Source organism: Ranitomeya variabilis, chromosome 1 (assembly GCF_051348905.1).
Source record: "Ranitomeya variabilis isolate aRanVar5 chromosome 1, aRanVar5.hap1, whole genome shotgun sequence".
Lineage (NCBI taxonomy): Eukaryota > Metazoa > Chordata > Amphibia > Anura > Dendrobatidae > Ranitomeya > Ranitomeya variabilis.
In genome coordinates, this window is record NC_135232.1 from 11965267 (window position 1) to 11983047 (window position 17781).

Below are 17781 nucleotides of genomic sequence, written 5' to 3' on the forward strand. Positions count from 1 at the left end.
GCAGATAATACAAAAAAATTCCACAATCTAACTAAAGACGTGGAATGAATATCTGCAACCCCAGAGAATCCAACAAGACTGAGAAAATACTGACAATCTAAGCTGGACAAGAAAACACAAAAGAATAGCACTGAATTATAAAGCACACAGCATGTGTGCCACAGAAACAAAACCAGACACATATCTTTGCCTGGTTCCTCCTGCCTTTCTGCCAAATCAGCAGAGGTCCAACACCTCCCAACAACAATTGACAACTGGCAATGACTAATGAATCCTGCACACCTAAATACCCCAGTCAGAACTGCAATCAGCAGAAACACCTGACCAGGACTGAAACCCAGGGACAACTGCATTACCACCTACCACCACTGGAGGGAACCCAAAAGCAGAATTCACAACAGTGGACCTCTTCCTCTCCACAGTTAAGGACACGTACTGGCACCCTCCACTTCAACCACCCCTCTGGCTGTCAGGAGGGTGGGCCTACTATCTGAATACACAGGTTCTACCAGGGCCTGGTAGTCTTTACCTCTGAGGCCTATTGCTGCCCGACGCCATATTAACATTTCACTCCTGGGGGGTATTGCAATGGGGATTGAATCACTCACTGACACGGCCAATTTCTCCACCAGTCAGTTCTACCTACTGTCTCTGCATTAGAGCTCTGATTTCTTTCTGCAGGGCACGTTGTTCACTGTAACCAGCTGTTTCTGCCACCTGCTGTAACAAGACAATAACCTCTGCAAGACAATTTTCTATGACATTAGTACCAATGGTCATCATGGGATTACATTCACGTCGGTCAATATCAACAATTACAATTCCTTGGGCCTTCAATTCTACCCGCCCCACTTTAATGGTGACCTCTTTGTACCCCACTTTTGGCAATGGCTGACCATTACTGGCTATTATGGTGAAGTCATCATCAGGGCCACAAGTAATGTCGGTGTCCTCCCAATAACGTTTATAAAGGATGTAAGGCATAGTTGTCACCTGAGAACCGGTGTCCAACAGAGCGTTCATGGGAATATCGTCGATCACAATGGAGAGAACAGGTCGTCCTCCAATGTACTTGGCTCTCCAGTTTTGCGGGCCTGGTCGTCCTACTCCTGGGGGTTGGCCCTCTGCCCCAGGGGTTGCTCGTTTAAATGACAGTACCTTGCAATGTTGCCCACCTGGTTGCAGCGGCGGCAGATGGGTCATCCGTCCTGATGAAAGCGATCGTCGTCTCTGCCTCTGGTCGGCGGAATCCTCCTCTGTCGCCGCCAGGGAACATCCTCTGGTCTGGAAGCCAGCTTGATCTTCTCCTTGGGGGCCTCCTGTAGGGACTGCACGGTCCGAGCTAAGGCAGCAATGCTTTTGGTCAGCTCCTGCATCTGGAGGCGTAGTCCTGCTGGGGAATCGTCCTCAAGGATCTGGGCATCGGCCTCGGCAGAAACTTGAGCATCTGGCGCCACCTCCTGGTGGTACGTGAGGGCTTGACGCCTGGGAAGTACTGCACGTCTGGGCTGTCGCTCCTGTAGCACGTGGATGGCCTTGTCTTTAAATTGCGCAAAGTTCAGGTCAGGATTCTGCATGGCCAGGAGGTGCATTTGGGCCCTTTGGTGACTGCACAGGAGCCCCTCGAAGAACCGCTCCTTTAAGAGTTTATCCTCATCTTGCATGCTGTTTGGATCATCCTGCTTGATTGCCCACAGTGCCTCCTGGAGATTAAGGGCATAGTCCCGTAAGCTATCCTGCGGCCTCTGCTTGCACCCATAGAACATCAATTTAATTTCTGTAGCGGTGCGGGTGTCAAAGGTGGTTTTAAGCTTTGCAAAGACCTGCTGCGCAGTTCTCTTATCCGCAGCGGGCCAGGACTTCACTTCTCTCAGAGCCACTCCAAAGAGTTGGCCTGTTACCATGTGAACTTTCTGAGGCTCTGTCAAGGGATAAAACTCAAGCAGGCTGCAGATCCCTTCCCTAAAGTCAGTTAATGTATGCGATTCTCCAGAGTATCGTGGGAGCCAGGCTGCTCCAGGTATGTATGGCATGGAGAAGGGCATTATGGCCGCTGTAGCCGTGGCGGTGTCCGGCTGGCTGATGGAAGCGGCAAGCTCTGCGGAACCCGGCGGCGGTACAAGGCCTGCGGCTGCGCCTATCGCGGGGCCTGGAGGCGCTTCCGGGTCTGCGGCTGCAACTGCCGCTACTTCCCTTCCCGGATCGGACATGGCCATTCCTCCCCTCTGCTAACCTGGTGGAAGTCGGGGCTCCTCTCCGGAATCAGCACTTTGCAGCGTCTCTTCTGGCGGCTCTGCTGCACGGCGTCTCCACTTCCGGCTTTCCCAGGCAGCAGCACGGCACCCGTCTTCCTGCTTCGCGCTCTTTTCGGCTGGCTCCGCCCACGAGGCTACAGCTCCTCCCCTCGCACTCCACACGGCGCGGCATTGGTGGATGTTGGCGTCAATTTGCAACACAGTCTTTAAGCAAAGCGCAGTTCACGTACAGTTCTGGCACAGTTCTTAGGCGCACATGACCTGATTTTTCAGGCTTAAGTAAATTCTGTTCGTGACGCCAAAATGGATCGCCCCCAGTGTAGGGCAATGGGGTACTCTGTACCGGGTCCTGCGGTTCGGGGAATGTCACGGTGGCTGACCCGGTCCGTGGCTCTCAGGGGTGTCCAGTAAAAGAGTTTATATAGGGGCAGGGTGCAATAAAGAACGAGGAGACAGGTTTGCAGTCTTTTACCTTGTTTACTGAAGACTTCAGATGGTATCCTCAGCCCGGAGCGCCAGATGACAGGGCAGGCAGGGTCCGGTCGGTCTGAAGGCAATTCCAGAGTCCCCTTGTCCAGGTGGAAATCAGTAGCCTTCCTACTAGCGCCTGTGTGTCGTAGTACCTCCCTGCTGAGCTTCTCGGTAAGGTCCTCACAACTCTCGTGGATGTTTCTGATGTTCTCTCTCTCTCTGTCCCCCAGATGATATGGATAGGACAACCTGTATGACGGGGTAGGCCTGGAGCTATTTTATAGGGACCCTAGAGACTCCCCTCTCCCCCAATTTGCCTCCGTGTCTTCATAGGTATTAAGGTCGGGCAGCCAACTTGGATTTGACTGTCCTGCCAGTCTCTGGAGCAAGGCTTGGAGACAGTTGCTCCCACGGTGTCCCTATTACTGCCCTTGCTGTGTGGTTCAATAACAGCTCCTCTTACTGCCCCACATAATAATGCCACGACTGTGCCCCTTACATAGTAATAATGCCTCCTTTGTGCCCTCTATATGGTAAAATTGCCCCCACTAGAAAATAGTAATGCACTGTGCTAATACACTAGAAAACAGTATCCACAGTTTTCCCCTAGAAAGTAATAATGCCCCATGTACACATATGACGGCCATAGTACTCTGAATGCCCCTATAACAATGATGCTTCTTTAGTGCCCAATCTATTAATGTCCCCTGAGTCCTCAATGTAGAACTCCTCTATATGCTTTGTGATGGGCAAACAGCTCCCCTATATACAGTATAATATACCCACAGCTCCTCTATACACAATATATTGGGCCCACAGCTCCGCTATACAGAGTATGAAGGGCCCACAGCTTCCCTACGCATAGCAGTGCTCCCCCAAAATACTGAATAATGAATACCACAGTAGCGCTCAGACTGTATAATGGCCCCCGAAATAGCTCCCAAACTGTATTATGCTCGCGACGTCTTCACCGGGCCCCGCTGCCCACCGGTGCCAGGCGCCACCCTCTGCGTGCACCTGGGCCCTGGTCGCTTCCGGTTCCTGTCTTGATGCCCGAGGCCCGGCGCGTGCGGAGCAAGCCCCGCTCCCCCTACGATGCAGGCCCGCCCTGTCGCCCAGAGCGCAGTGCGGGCCTGGATAGCCATGCCCACTTCCGGCCCCACTTCCTCACTGCAGGCCTGGAGCATTGTGCGGGCAGGCAGGGGACCGCCCACCGTCTCTGTGTCCTCTGCGGCACGCTAGCCGCTCAAGAGGACCGGGGGGCGGCACGGCCAATCAGTCCAGATGCACCGCAAGTCCCCTGCAGCGTCGGCGAGCCTCCCCTCCATGATGCCGGCCTGGGGCCATCAAGCCCCGCCCACTTCCGCCCCTGCACTCACCACAAACTCAGTGCTAGCCTGTTGGGCCCCAGCCCACCAAATCTTTCGGAGGGGCGCCTCACAGGCAGCGCGTTCTATCCCTCTAAGCCAGGTCCCACTAGAACACCCGCCGCCCCAGCATGGCCCCTCCGCCAGCCACGGCCTGGCCCACAACGTCCTTCCAGCAGGCATTGCCGCAATGCCTGCACGTGGGGCCAGGTCTTTTACCCAGGAACGCGGTCGCGGAGCGCTCCGATCGGTCCATCTCGACCAACCAGCGCGCTCCGCAACCTTTACAGTATGACGTAAGCACGGTCACACGCAAAACACGTACACTCCACTAATAAACGGTACTCCGTCGACACCCCCATACACCCAGACGCAAATTGATCTGTTTAATACACCCTCCCCGGTCCTTTCCAGCACTCCCCTGGTGACTAATGTCGCCGCTTTATCGCTGACGCTGTCACTACGCCCCACACCACCAGTTATGACACATAGCCAGCGCGCCCCCACCTCATCCCCTAACCTCGACAGTCACAGGCATACGCGCCGCAGACCGTCCCCATCCTCCTCCGAAGACTCCCAGCATTACGTTTACCACCCCCCTAATTCTCACTATTCCCCCTATCGGCGCAGACGCAGCGTACATACGTACCACCACAGATCCCGGTCCGCTAGATGGCGCTCGCCATCCACATCAGGATTGTCTGACAGCTCCGAGTGCCGCGATAGGCGGTACCGCAGAAGACGGCGGTCACCCCGAGGATCCATCAACAGGGCTGGAGCGACACCATCAGCGGTAACAGCTCAGGCACACGACGGGCCATCGCCGTCACGTGCCCCAGCCTTGGCTGCCGGCAGGGGATACCCACCCTCATGTCCCCGGGCTACCGGACAACATCAACAATGCACCTCGGAAGACGGAGGAGTCACTCTCGCCCCGGCACACGGCTGTCTACAACCACGTGCGGCGGTTTTGGCTACCGGCCAGGGAACCCCATCTCCACCTCCCGGGGCTTCCGGCCAACAAGTTGTCGCTACGACGGGAGTCTGAGTACCCCCACCACTACCGGGAGACACTCGGCCTGCGTCAGACAGCGATAAGAGCTCCGAATTTGGCGAGCACCACGCCATACACATCACAGGGTAAGGACAATTAGCATCCTCTATCAGGGCGCTGGTCCAACAGCTGACTCGCCCTGCCGGACAAACTGACACGAGGACAGCTCAATCAGCAAGTCTTCACAAAGACGCTTTTTTCTGCAGTATTAGTCCTCTAGGTACACACGTAGATCCAGAGATAAAACAGAAAATATGGGATAACGACTACGTAGATATATGGTCGCTTTTGTCAGCAGACCAGAGCGTGGGACAGGATACGAAAGAAACAGACCAAAGATCGCCCAAACCATGAACAACTGGCTTCAGGCCTTTGCAGTCTTAGGCTGCATTATGGGTCAAAAATGCCCGGAACGCTGATCCGAGTTATTCGTATACCTGGACCTGGTATATAACTCATATAAATCTCATGGTGGGTCAGTGTGGAGGCGGTACGACGAAGAATTCCGCAGGCGGCTTGCAATGCAACCCGACCTAGGCTGGGGCGTTAAAGCGATGGATGTTTGGTTGCGTCTCATGCTATCCCAAAACCAACCCACCTTTTCGTCGTCGGCCACTAATTACCCAGCCACCGCAGGCCAAAATTCAGTGGTCGTATGGAGACCAGGGGCCTGCTTGCTGTATAACGAGGGGTACTGCCGTTTCCACGGCTCCTGTAGATATAAACACGACTGCTCCGCCTGCGGTGGTGGACACCCCGCAGCGAGATGTACACGCCAAGCACCTGCAAGGCATACCCCCGGTGAACGTCACCGCAATGGGCCCTTGGCTAAGCCTCTACCCCAATAAAGAGGCCGCGCAGCAACTCGATCACGGTTTCAAATTCGGCTTCTTTATCCCCTTTAACTTTAGTCGCTCAACGAAATCGGCGAATAATCTCAAATCCGCTCGCGAATTTCCCGAGATCTTATGGGAAAAAATTCAAAAAGAGGTAGAACTAGGCAGGATGGCGGGCCCATTTACATTGCTGCCATTCAGGAATTTTAGAATTTCGCCCCTGGGCATCGACCCTAAAAAAGAAGTGGAAAAATATCGGTTAATCCATCACCTCTCATACCCTAAAGGCGATTCAGTGAACGACGCGATACTCCCAGAAGAAGCATCAGTAACCTACGCTTCATTTGACAGGGCAGTCGAGCTCGTGCGGACAACCGGACTCGGTGCCCTGCTGGCAAAATCGGACATAGTCAGCATTTCGCCTATTGCCCGTTCACCCCGAGTGCTTCCACCTGTTAGGTTGTAAGGTGGACCAGCTCTTCTACTTTGACAGGTGCCTGCCGATGGGCTGCTCCATTTCCTGTCATTATTTCGAGCTCTTCAGCACTTTTCTTGACTGGGTAATGCGTTACGAAACCGGCAGCAATTCGACGATTCATTACCTCGACGATTTTTTGTTCGTCGGGCCAAAAGACTCCAAGCTTTGCTATTTCCTCCTCCAAAAATTTAAATTTCGTAACCAGTTATTTCGGCGTACCTCTCTAAACAGAAAAAAACCCGGCCCGTGTAATCTGCTGCCTTTCCTTGGCATAGAGATAGATACCAATGCAATGGTTTTTAGATTGCCAGAGGACAAATTGCAAAAAACTCTGAAAATGGTTGAAGATTTCTGCGTGGTTAAAAAAGTCACCGTCCAACAGATGCAGTCCCTGCTAGGTTTGCTCAATTTTGCTTGCTGTGTAATGCCGGTGGGCAGAACCTTTTCATGCCGACTATCGCTGGCGACAAAGGGCATCTCCCAGCCAAGCCATAGAATTAGGCTTACTGGACCAATAGAGAAGAAGAGCGCACTACCAATAATGTATAATACTAAATCGTAGTCGGGGTGCAAAAAAAGCTTCTTCCCCTGATGAAGCTCTTTCTATAGAGCGACACGCGTTGGGCTGTTTCTCTTGATCCTGTTTGACCTGCACACGGGGACGGCGTCTCCTCCTCCCTTCCTCATGTGGGTAATTCCATGCTTTCTTCGCCTGATATTGGGCGCTCGCTCTATTTAGGTCCATGACCATGCTGGCATTTTACCCATGAGTGGCGAGTCTGTTTGCTATTCAGCACATACAGATGCTATAGGGTTTTAGGCCCCATTTATTTTTGTGCCTTTCGTCCCATGAGTCAGAGGGGTGGCTGTTTATTATAAATAAGGTTGTGCAGGTCTGTATTTGTCTGCCTTTTTTGGAGCGCTTCAGATTAGCGAGCTGGTACCGCGTTCAAAAACCTCATCAGAGGGTGGACTAATCAATGAAGACCTTGTCATATGTAACGATGCACTGCGCATTAGGGTGCGTAAATCCAAATGCGACCCCGCCGGTAGAGGGACGTGGGTCCTCGTGAAGTCGTCGGACGGTCCCGTTTGCCCACTTAAAGTAGTAATGAGATACACCGCAACGAAACGCGTGGGTAGATTCTCTCTGTCACACGCAGACGGGTCCCCCCTTACCAAATACCAGTTCCACACGATTTTTAATCGTTGCCTCGATGCCGTTAGCGTCGATCCATCGGAATACAGTAAACATTCTTTCCGTATAGGGGCTGCTACTGAAGCGGCTAAGGCCGGGATCTCTGAGGCCGAAGTGCAGCGTTTGGGTCGATGGAAATCCGCATGCTTTGCCAGATACATAAGACCTGACCTGCTTAAGTAACATATCTTGTTTTTTCCAGGCGTCCAAAAACCCGCAGTTTGGGTGGGTGGACATTCATACATCTACTGGGCAAAGAAACGGGCCGAACATCGGCCCGGTGGTGTGAATTTAGGCTTCGGGAACGTAGAGGTCAACTGGAGAGGGATAAGAGGCTTACAGTGGCAAAAAATCTTCCCAGAAGTCCTTGACATCGCCAAGGGGGCCAAAGGGCCGGTGATACTAGTCTTGCATGCTGGTGGCAACGATCTGGGAAAATGGAGATGTATTGAGCTCAGTTCTTCAATGACAGCCGACATCGAGCGTTTCTTCTACCTGTTACCTAACATGATATTGGTGTGGTCGGAGATGGTGCCACGAGCGGTCTGGCACGGGGCTAAGGACCCAAGAGGCTTAGAACGATCAAGAAAAAAGGTCAACCTGAGAGTGGCAAGATTTGTAAAAGCAAAATTTGGCATTTTAGTTCGCCACCACCAACTGGAAGGCGACAAATCAGGACTGCTGAGGGCAGGCGGCGTTCACCTCACGGACATTGGGCTCGATATATTTTTGTCAGGTCTGCAAGACTGAATTGAACAGGCTCTAACGCTGATGGGTGGGGGTCGGAGTCACGTGTAGGTAGTACACATGATCCTCCGTGGCGGAAGTGGAGGGAGGGGCGAAACTTCGTAGCCGCTCATTGGTTGGCCGCTTGTCGGTCGCAGACTGGGCCCACGGCTATGAGCCCATTGCGAAATGTAATTTGCCCCTCCCTGCTTATCAAATTAACCCCTTCCCGACCTTTGACGCATACGCTGCGTCATGAAAGTCGGTGCCAATCCGACCTGTGACGCAGCGTATGCGTCATGGAATGATCGCGTCCCTGCAGATCGGGTGAAAGGGTTAACTCCTATTTCACCCGATCTGCAGGGACAGGGGGAGTGGTGCTTCAGCCCAGGGGGTCACTCTGATTGGCTGTTGAAAGTGAAACTGCCAATCAGCGATTTGTAATATTTCACCTAAAAAACTGGTGAAATATTACAATCCAGCCATGGCCGATGCTGCAATATCATCGGCCATGGCTGGAAATACTGAAGTGACCCCCCCCCCCACCCCACCGATCGCCCACCAAGCCACCGATCTGTCCCGTAGTCCCCTCCGTCCTGTGCTCCGCTCCCCCGTCCTCCTGTCCGCTCCCCCCGTGCTCCTATGTCACCCCCCCGTGCTCAGACGCCCCCCCCCCCGTGCCCTGATCCCCCCCCCTTATACTTACCGAGGCTCCTGGTGTCGGTCCGTCTTCTCCATGGGCGCCGCCATCTTCCAAAATGGCGGGCGCATGCGCAGTACGCCCGCCGAATCTGCCGGCCGGCAGATTCGTTAGAACCTACCACAGCGATCAAAATGTACTTCTATCACAGCGATCAAAATAAAAAAAATAATAAATAACCCCCCCCCTTTATCACCCCCATAGGTAGGGACAATAATAAAATAAAGAAAATATTTTTTTTTTCTTTTTCCACTAGGGTTAGGGTTTCAACTAGGGTTGGAACTAGGGGTAGGGTTAGGATTAGGGGTAGGGTTACGGGTAGGGTTACGGGTAGGGTTAGGGTTACGGGTAGGGTTAGGGTTATGGCATGTGCACACAGTGCGGATTTGGCTGCGGATCCGCAGCGGATTGCCCGCGGATCCGCAGCGGATTGGCCGCTGCGAATTCGTAGCAGTTTTCCATCAGGTTTACAGTACCATGTACACCTATGGAAAACCAAATCCGCTGTGCCCATGGTGCGGAAAATTCTGTGCAGAAATGCTGCGTTGTATTTTCCGCAGCATGTCAATTCTTTGTGCGGATTCCGCAGCGTTTTACACCTGTTCCTCAATAGGAATCCGCAGGTGAAATCCGCACAAAAAAACACTGGAAAGCTGCTGTAAATCCGCAGGTAAAACGCAGTGCCTTTTACCTGCAGATTTTTCAAAAATCGTGTGGAAAAATCTCACACGAATCCGCAACGTGGGCACATAGCCTTAGGGTTAGGGTTGGAATTAGAGTTAGGGTTGGAATTAGGGCTAGGGTTGGAAATAGGGTTAAGATTAGGCTTGTGGTTAGGGTTACGGATAGGGTTAGGGGTGTGTTGGGGTTACAGTTGTGGTTAGGGTTGGGATTAGGGTTGGGGTTAGGATTAGGGTTAGGGTTGGAATTAGGGTTACGGGTGTGCTGGGGTTAGGGTTGTGGTTAGGGGTGTGTTGGGGTTAGGGTTGTGATTAGGATTAGGGGTGTGTTGGGGTTAGTGTTGAAGTTAGAATTGAGGGGTTTCCACTGTTTAGGCACATCAGGGGTCTCCAAACGCAACATGGCGCCACCATTGATTCCAGCCAATCTTTCGTTCAAAAAGTCAAATGGTGCTCCCTCCCTTCCAAGCCCAGACGTGCGCCCAAACAGTGGTTTATTCCCACATTTGGGGTACCAGCGTACTCAGGACAAACTGGGCAACAACTGTTGGGGTCCAATTTCTCCTGTTACCCTTGCAAAAATAAAAAATTACTTGCTAAAACATAATTTTTGAGGAAAGAACAATTATTTTTTATTTTCACGGCTCTGCGTTATAAACTTCTGTGAAGCACTTGGTGGTTGAAAGTGCTCACCACACATCTAGATAAGTTCCTTCGGGGGTCTAGTTTCCAAAATGGGGTCACTTGTGGGGTGTTTCTACTGTTTAGGCACATCAGGGGCTCTGCAAATGCAACGTGATGCCCGCAGACCATTCCATCAAAGTCTGCATTTGCACACTCACAACAAACTGGGCAACAAATATTGGGGCCCAATTTCTCCTGATACCCTTGTGGAAAATAAAAAATTGTGGGCTAAAAAATCATTTTTGAGAAAAGAAAACTTATTTTTTATTTTCATGGCTCTGCGTTATAAACTTCTGTGAAGCACTTGGGGGTTCAAAGTGCTCACCACACATCTAGATTAGTTCCTTGGGAGGTCTAGTTTCCAAAATGGGGTCACTTGTGCGGGAGCTCCAATGTTTAGGCACACAGGGGCTCTCCAAACGCGACATGGTGTCCGCTAATGATTGGAACTAATTTTCCATTCAAAAAGCCAAATGGCGTGCCTTCCCTTCCGAGCCCTGCCGTGCGCCAAAACAGTGGTTTACCCCCACATATGGGGTATCATCGTACTCAGGACAAACTGGACAACAACATTTGGGGTCCAATTTCTCCTATTACCCTTGGGAAAATAAAAAATTCTGGGCTAAAAATCATTTTTGAGGAAAGAAAAATTATTTTTTATTTTCACAGCTCTGCGTTATAAACTTCTGTGAAGCACCTGGGGGTTATAAGTGCTCACTATGCATCTAGATAAGTTCCTTGGGGGGTCTAGTTTCCAAAATGGGGTCACTTGTAGGGGAGCTCCAATGTTTAGGCACACAGGGGCTCTCCAAACGCGACATGGTGTCCGCTAACGATTGGAGCTAATTTTCCATTCAAAAAGTCAAATGGCACGCCTCCCCTTCCGAGCCTTGCCGTGCACCCAAACAGTGGTTTACCCCCACATATGAGGTATCTGCGTACTCAGGAGAAATTGCCCAACAAATTTTAGGATCCGTTTTATCCTGTTGCCCATGTGAAAATGAAAAAATTGAGGCTAAAAGAAATTTTGTGTGAAAACAAAATACTTTTTCATTTTTACGGATCGATTTGTGAAGCACCTGAGGGTTTAAAGTGCTCACTATGCTTCTAGATAAGTTCCTTGGGGGGTCTAGTTTCCAAAATGGGGTCACTTGTGGGGGAGCTCCAATGTTTAGGCACACGGGGGCTCTCCAAACGCGACATGGTGTCCGCTAAAGATTGGAGCCAATTTTTCATTGAAAAAGTCAAATGGCGCTCCTTCCCTTCCGAGCCCTGCCGTGCGCCCAAACAGTGGTTTACCCCCACATATGAGGCATCAGCGTACTCAGGACAAATTGGACAACAACGTTCGTGGTCCAGTTTCTCCTTTTACCCTTGGGAAAATAAAAAAAATTTCGCTAAAAGATAATTTTTGTGACTAAAAAGTTAAATGTTCATTTTTTACTTCCATGTTGCTTCTGCTGCTGTGAAACACCTGAAGGGTTAATAAACTTCTTGAATGTGGTTTTGAGCACCTTGAGGGGTGCAGTTTTTAGAATGGTGTCACTTTTGGGTATTTTCAGCCATATAGAACCCTCAAACTGACTTCAAATGTGAGGTGGTCCCTAAAAAAAATGGTTTTGTAAATTTTGTTGTAAAAATGAGAAATCACTGGTCAAATTTTAACCCTTATAACTTCCTAGCAAAAAAAAAATGTGTTTCCAAAATTGTGCTGATGTAAAGTAGACATGTGGGAAACGTTATTTATTAACTATTTTGTGTCACATAACTCTCTGGTTTAACAGAATAAAAATTCAAAATGTGAAAATTGCGAAATTTTCAAAATTTTTGCCAAATTTGTTTTTTTCACAAAGAAACTCAGAAATTATCGACCTAAATTTACCACTAACATGAAGCCCAATATGTCACGAAAAAACAATCTCAGAATCGCTAGGATCCGTTGGAAGCGTTCCTGAGTTATTACCTCATAAAGGGACACTGGTCAGAATTGCAAAAAACGGCAAGGTCATTAAGGCCGAAATAGGCTGGGTCATGAAGGGGTTAATAAACTGTGACCGACTAGTTCAACCCATCTGAGCCTGTTCGTGTTGTCTTTTCGGATTTAGTGGTAGGAGGAAGGCAATATTAACGACACACGGGTCTCCGCAGTCTGGCAGGCACGGTACCGCATAGGGAATGTGCCTCGGACTGCAGAGCCCCTTATGGATGAAGCTACTAGAAAACACCCTGCAGTGCCTATTCCCCCCTCACACTACTCCCCCAGGTGATGCACTAACGGGAAGAGAGAGGAAGGAGCACCTGGCCACACCCACAAGGGTTATATCCTGGTGCCGGGGTCAGCACCTTCCTCTTTCTCCCCGGCTGACCCTCTGGAAGCAGTTGTCCCATCCTCCCGCCCCTACATATTTACTAATTTTTTTTGTGCCGTTTTAAAAAAAAATGTTTTTAATACTTGAACCTTAAAGCTGTCGATAATAATACTGTTATTTTTAAGTCACAGCGGAAGTGGAGGGAGGGGCAAAGCTTCGTAGCCGCTCATTGGCTGGCCGCCTGTCGGTCGCAGACTGGGCCCACGGCTATGAGCCCGTTGCGAAATGTAATTTGCCTCTCCCTGCTTATCAAATTAATAAACTGTGACCGACTAGTTCAACCCATCCGAGCCTGTTTGTGTTGTCTTTTCGGGATTGGTGGTGGGGGGAAGGCACTATTAACGACACACGGGTCTCTGCAGTCAGTCCACAAGCTGTATAATGGCCCCTGCATTAGTCAACAAGCTGTATAATGGCCCCTGCATTAGTCCACAAGCTGTATAATGGTCCCTACATTAGTCCACAAGCTGTATAATGGTCCCAGACTTAGTCTACAACTGTATAATGACCCCCGCATTAGTCCACAAACTGTATAATGGTCCCTGCATTAGTCCACAAGCTGTATAATGGCCCCTGCATTAGTCTGCAAGCTGTATAATGGCCCTTGCATTAGTCTACAAGCTGTATAATGGCCCCTGCATTAGTCCACAAGCTGTATAATGGCCCCTGCATTAGTCCACAAGCTGTATAATGGCCCCTGCATTAGTCCACAAGCTGTATAATGGCCCCTGCATTAGTCCACAAGCTGTATAATGGTCCCTGCATTAGTCCACAAGCTGTATAATGGTTCCAGAATTAGTCCACAAGCTGTATAATGGCCCCCGCATTAGTCCACAAGCTGTATAATGGTCCCTGCATTAGTCCACAAGCTGTATAATGGTTCCAGAATTAGTCCACAAGCTGTATAATGGTCCCTGCATTAGTCAATAAGCTGTATAATGGTCCCAGAATTAGTCTACAAGCTGTATAATGGCCCCCGCATTAGTCCACAAACTGTATAATGGTCCCTGCATTAGTCCACAAGCTGTATAATGGCCCCTGCATTAGTCTGCAAGCTGTATAATGGCCCTTGCATTAGTCTACAAGCTGTATAATGGCCCCTGCATTAGTCCACAAGCTGTATAATGGCCCCTGCATTAGTCCACAAGCTGTATAATGGCCCCTGCATTAGTCCACAAGCTGTATAATGGCCCCTGCATTAGTCCACAAGCTGTATAATGGTCCCTGCATTAGTCCACAAGCTGTATAATGGTTCCAGAATTAGTCCACAAGCTGTATAATGGCCCCCGCATTAGTCCACAAGCTGTATAATGGTCCCTGCATTAGTCCACAAGCTGTATAATGGTTCCAGAATTAGTCCACAAGCTGTATAATGGTCCCTGCATTAGTCAATAAGCTGTATAATGGTCCCAGAATTAGTCTACAAGCTGTATAATGGCCCCCGCATTAGTCCACAAGCTGTATAATGGTCCCTGCATTAGTCCACAAGCTGTATAATGGCCCCTGCATTAGTCCACAAGCTGTATAATGGCCCCTGCATTAGTCCACAAGCTGTATAATGGTCCCTGCAGTAGTCCACAAGCTGTATAATGGCCCCTGCAGTAGTCCACAAGCTGTATAATGGCCCCTGCATTAGTCCACAAGCTGTATAATGGCCCCTGCATTAGTCCACAAGCTGTATAATGGTCCCTGCATTAGTCCACAAGCTGTATAATGGTTCCAGAATTAGTCCACAAGCTGTATAATGGCCCCCGCATTAGTCCACAAGCTGTTTAATGGTCCCTGCATTAGTCCACAAGCTGTATAATGGTTCCAGAATTAGTCCACAAGCTGTATAATGGTCCCTGCATTAGTCCATAAGCTGTATAATGGTCCCAGAATTAGTCTACAAGCTGTATAATGGCCCCCGCATTAGTCCACAAGCTGTATAATGGTCCCTGCATTAGTCCACAAGCTGTATAATGGCCCCTGCATTAGTCCACAAGCTGTATAATGGCCCCTGCATTAGTCCACAAGCTGTATAATGGTCCCTGCAGTAGTCCACAAGCTGTATAATGGCCCCTGCAGTAGTCCACAAGCTGTATAATGGCCCCTGCATTAGTCCACAAGCTGTATAATGGCCCCTGCATTAGTCCACAAGCTGTATAATGGTCCCTGCATTAGTCCACAAGCTGTATAATGGTTCCAGAATTAGTCCACAAGCTGTATAATGGCCCCCGCATTAGTCCACAAGCTGTTTAATGGTCCCTGCATTAGTCCACAAGCTGTATAATGGTTCCAGAATTAGTCCACAAGCTGTATAATGGTCCCTGCATTAGTCCATAAGCTGTATAATGGTCCCAGAATTAGTCTACAAGCTGTATAATGGCCCCCGCATTAGTCCACAAGCTGTATAATGGTCCCTGCATTAGTCCACAAGCTGTATAATGGCCCCTGCATTAGTCCACAAGCTGTATAATGGCCCCTGCATTAGTCCACAAGCTGTATAATGGTCCCTGCAGTAGTCCACAAGCTGTATAATGGCCCCTGCAGTAGTCCACAAGCTGTATAATGGCCCCTGCATTAGTCCACAAGCTGTATAATGGTCCCAGCATTAGTCTGCAAGCTGTATAATGGCCCCTGCATTAGTCCGCAAGCTGTATAATGGTCCCAGCATTAGACTACAAGCTGTATAATGGCAACTGCATTAGTCCACAAGCTGTATAATGGCCCCGGCATTAGTTCACAAACTGTATAATGGCCCCAACATTAGTACACAAGCTGTATAATGGCTCCTGCATTAATCCACAAGCTGTATAATGATCCCTGCATTAGTCCACAAGCTGTATAATGGCCCCCGCATTAGTCTACAAACTGTATAATAATCCCTGCATTAGTCTACAAACTGTATAATGGTCCCTGCATTAGTCTACAAACTGTATAATGGCCCCGGCATTAGTTCACAAACTGTATAATGGCCCCAACATTAGTACACAAGCTGTATAATGGTCCCTGCATTAATCTACAAGCTGTATAATGGATGCTGAATTAGTGCCTAAATTGTATGAGGGTACCCCCACACAGTTTCAGAGTCCCACACACTATGTAGAAGGGTCTCCCATTGTTTATGATGCCCTCACATCACAAGTTTTAATTTAAAAAAACATATACTCATCTAACCCAGGATCCTGACAAGTCCAAGGCAATGCAGTGTAACAGCGCCGACTCCCGCACCAAATGTCAGAGTCTTGTCGCAGTGCGATGAAGGCAATGCACCAGGACTCTGATGTACTCAGCGTGCGTCAGCACCTCGGTCGTTCTGTAGACCTGAGGCATAAAGCGATCTGCGGTCTACAGAACAGAGAGCGGTAGTGCAGTGAGATCTACCACAGGGCTCAACTGTAAATGTGCATTATACATGCTGATTACCGTAATTAAGGGCACTGCAGCTCTGGGTGGGCCCCCTGAGGCCCAGGGTAACCGTCCACTCTGCCCCCCAGGTAACTACGCTACTGTATACTGTGGCTACAGACATCAGACGTTACACCAATCACATAGTTTCCTGTATATAACACCCGATGTCTGTGCACACCTTATATCATATCCCTGATATATGCTATACTATGTGTACAGACCTCGGATGTTATATACAGGATTATATGTCATGTTGTATATTACACTGTGTGCACAGACATCAGATCTTACATCATCACATATTATCCTGATGTCTGTGCACATAGTGTAGGATATATAGTGACATATTCTCCTGTACACTGTATGTACTATGTGCACTGTGTATACTATGATATATGCACTGATCGCCCCTGGACCAGCTACAGGACATTACATGATATATATGGAGGCTCTATATATATCTACTATATAATCGTGTAATTCTGTTTCTCTGTAACGGAAATCCCGTGTTGCTGATTGGTCGCGCCAGCCGCCCGCGACCAATCAGCGACAGGCGCAGTTATGTCAATCACAGTGCCACGTAGTTCAGTCACGTTTACTGAACACGTTCTGTCAGTCAGTGCCACGTAGTTCAGTCACGTTTACTGAACAAGTTCTGTCAGTCACAGTGCCACGCACAAATATATTATAGTGTCCATGTACTTCTTTCGTCCGATGATTTATTTAAATACAGTTAGATATTTATGTAATGGTTTATGTATTTTGATGATCTGTTTAATAATTTCGTTCAGTAGTATTAAGTTCTATGAGCAATAAAATTTAATGATAATGTATATATTTTACCCGGACAATCCTGTGTGTTCATTGCATTATTCTTAAATCTTCAGAAATGAACTACATACACATTCTAGAATATCCGATGCGTTAGAATCGGGCCACCATCTGGTGTGTGTGTATATATATATATATATATATATATATATATATATATATATATATATATATATATATATATATATATATATATATATATATATATATAGTGTATGATGTCCTGCAGCCAGGCTCAGGAGCAGTGTATGATCCTGTATATAAGATCAGATGCATACCTCCCAACCGTCCCGATTTCAGCGTGACAGTCCCGCTTTGGCACCGGGGTCCCGCTGTCCCGCTTCGGGCATTTAAAATCCCGAATTTGCGGCCGCCGGTGAAGCCCCGCCCACTTCCGGGACGTAGAGAGAGCCCGATTAGTACCCGCTGTTCGTTCCGTTCCCTGGGACTGCGTTGTAGCCACGCCCCCTTGAGTTGCCTCACCGCCCGCCTCCGGCTTCCTCCTCAACTATAGACGTGGGCGGACTCTGAGGACAGAGCGGCAGCACCCGGACTGGTTTCTGGCACGGGGGCAGAGTTGTGAGACACTCCGTGTCTGTGTGACCGCGGGAGCAGCGAGCGGATCTCCAGACTGTAAGTGAATGTATGTGTCTCTCCCCCTCTCCATGCAGCGCTGCCCTGCTGCGGTTACAGCAGAGACTCTGACAGCATAGGAGGACTGACAAACTAAACTTTGTCT

The 17781-nt window shown here is 49.3% G+C and overlaps 1 protein-coding gene across 1 annotated transcript in view; it reads right to left on the reverse strand.

The window, feature by feature from the left end:
• Window positions 1–17781, reverse strand: part of LOC143793520 (uncharacterized) — a 349323-nt gene that overhangs the window by 316672 nt on the left and 14870 nt on the right. The gene's annotated exons all lie outside the window — the stretch shown is intronic.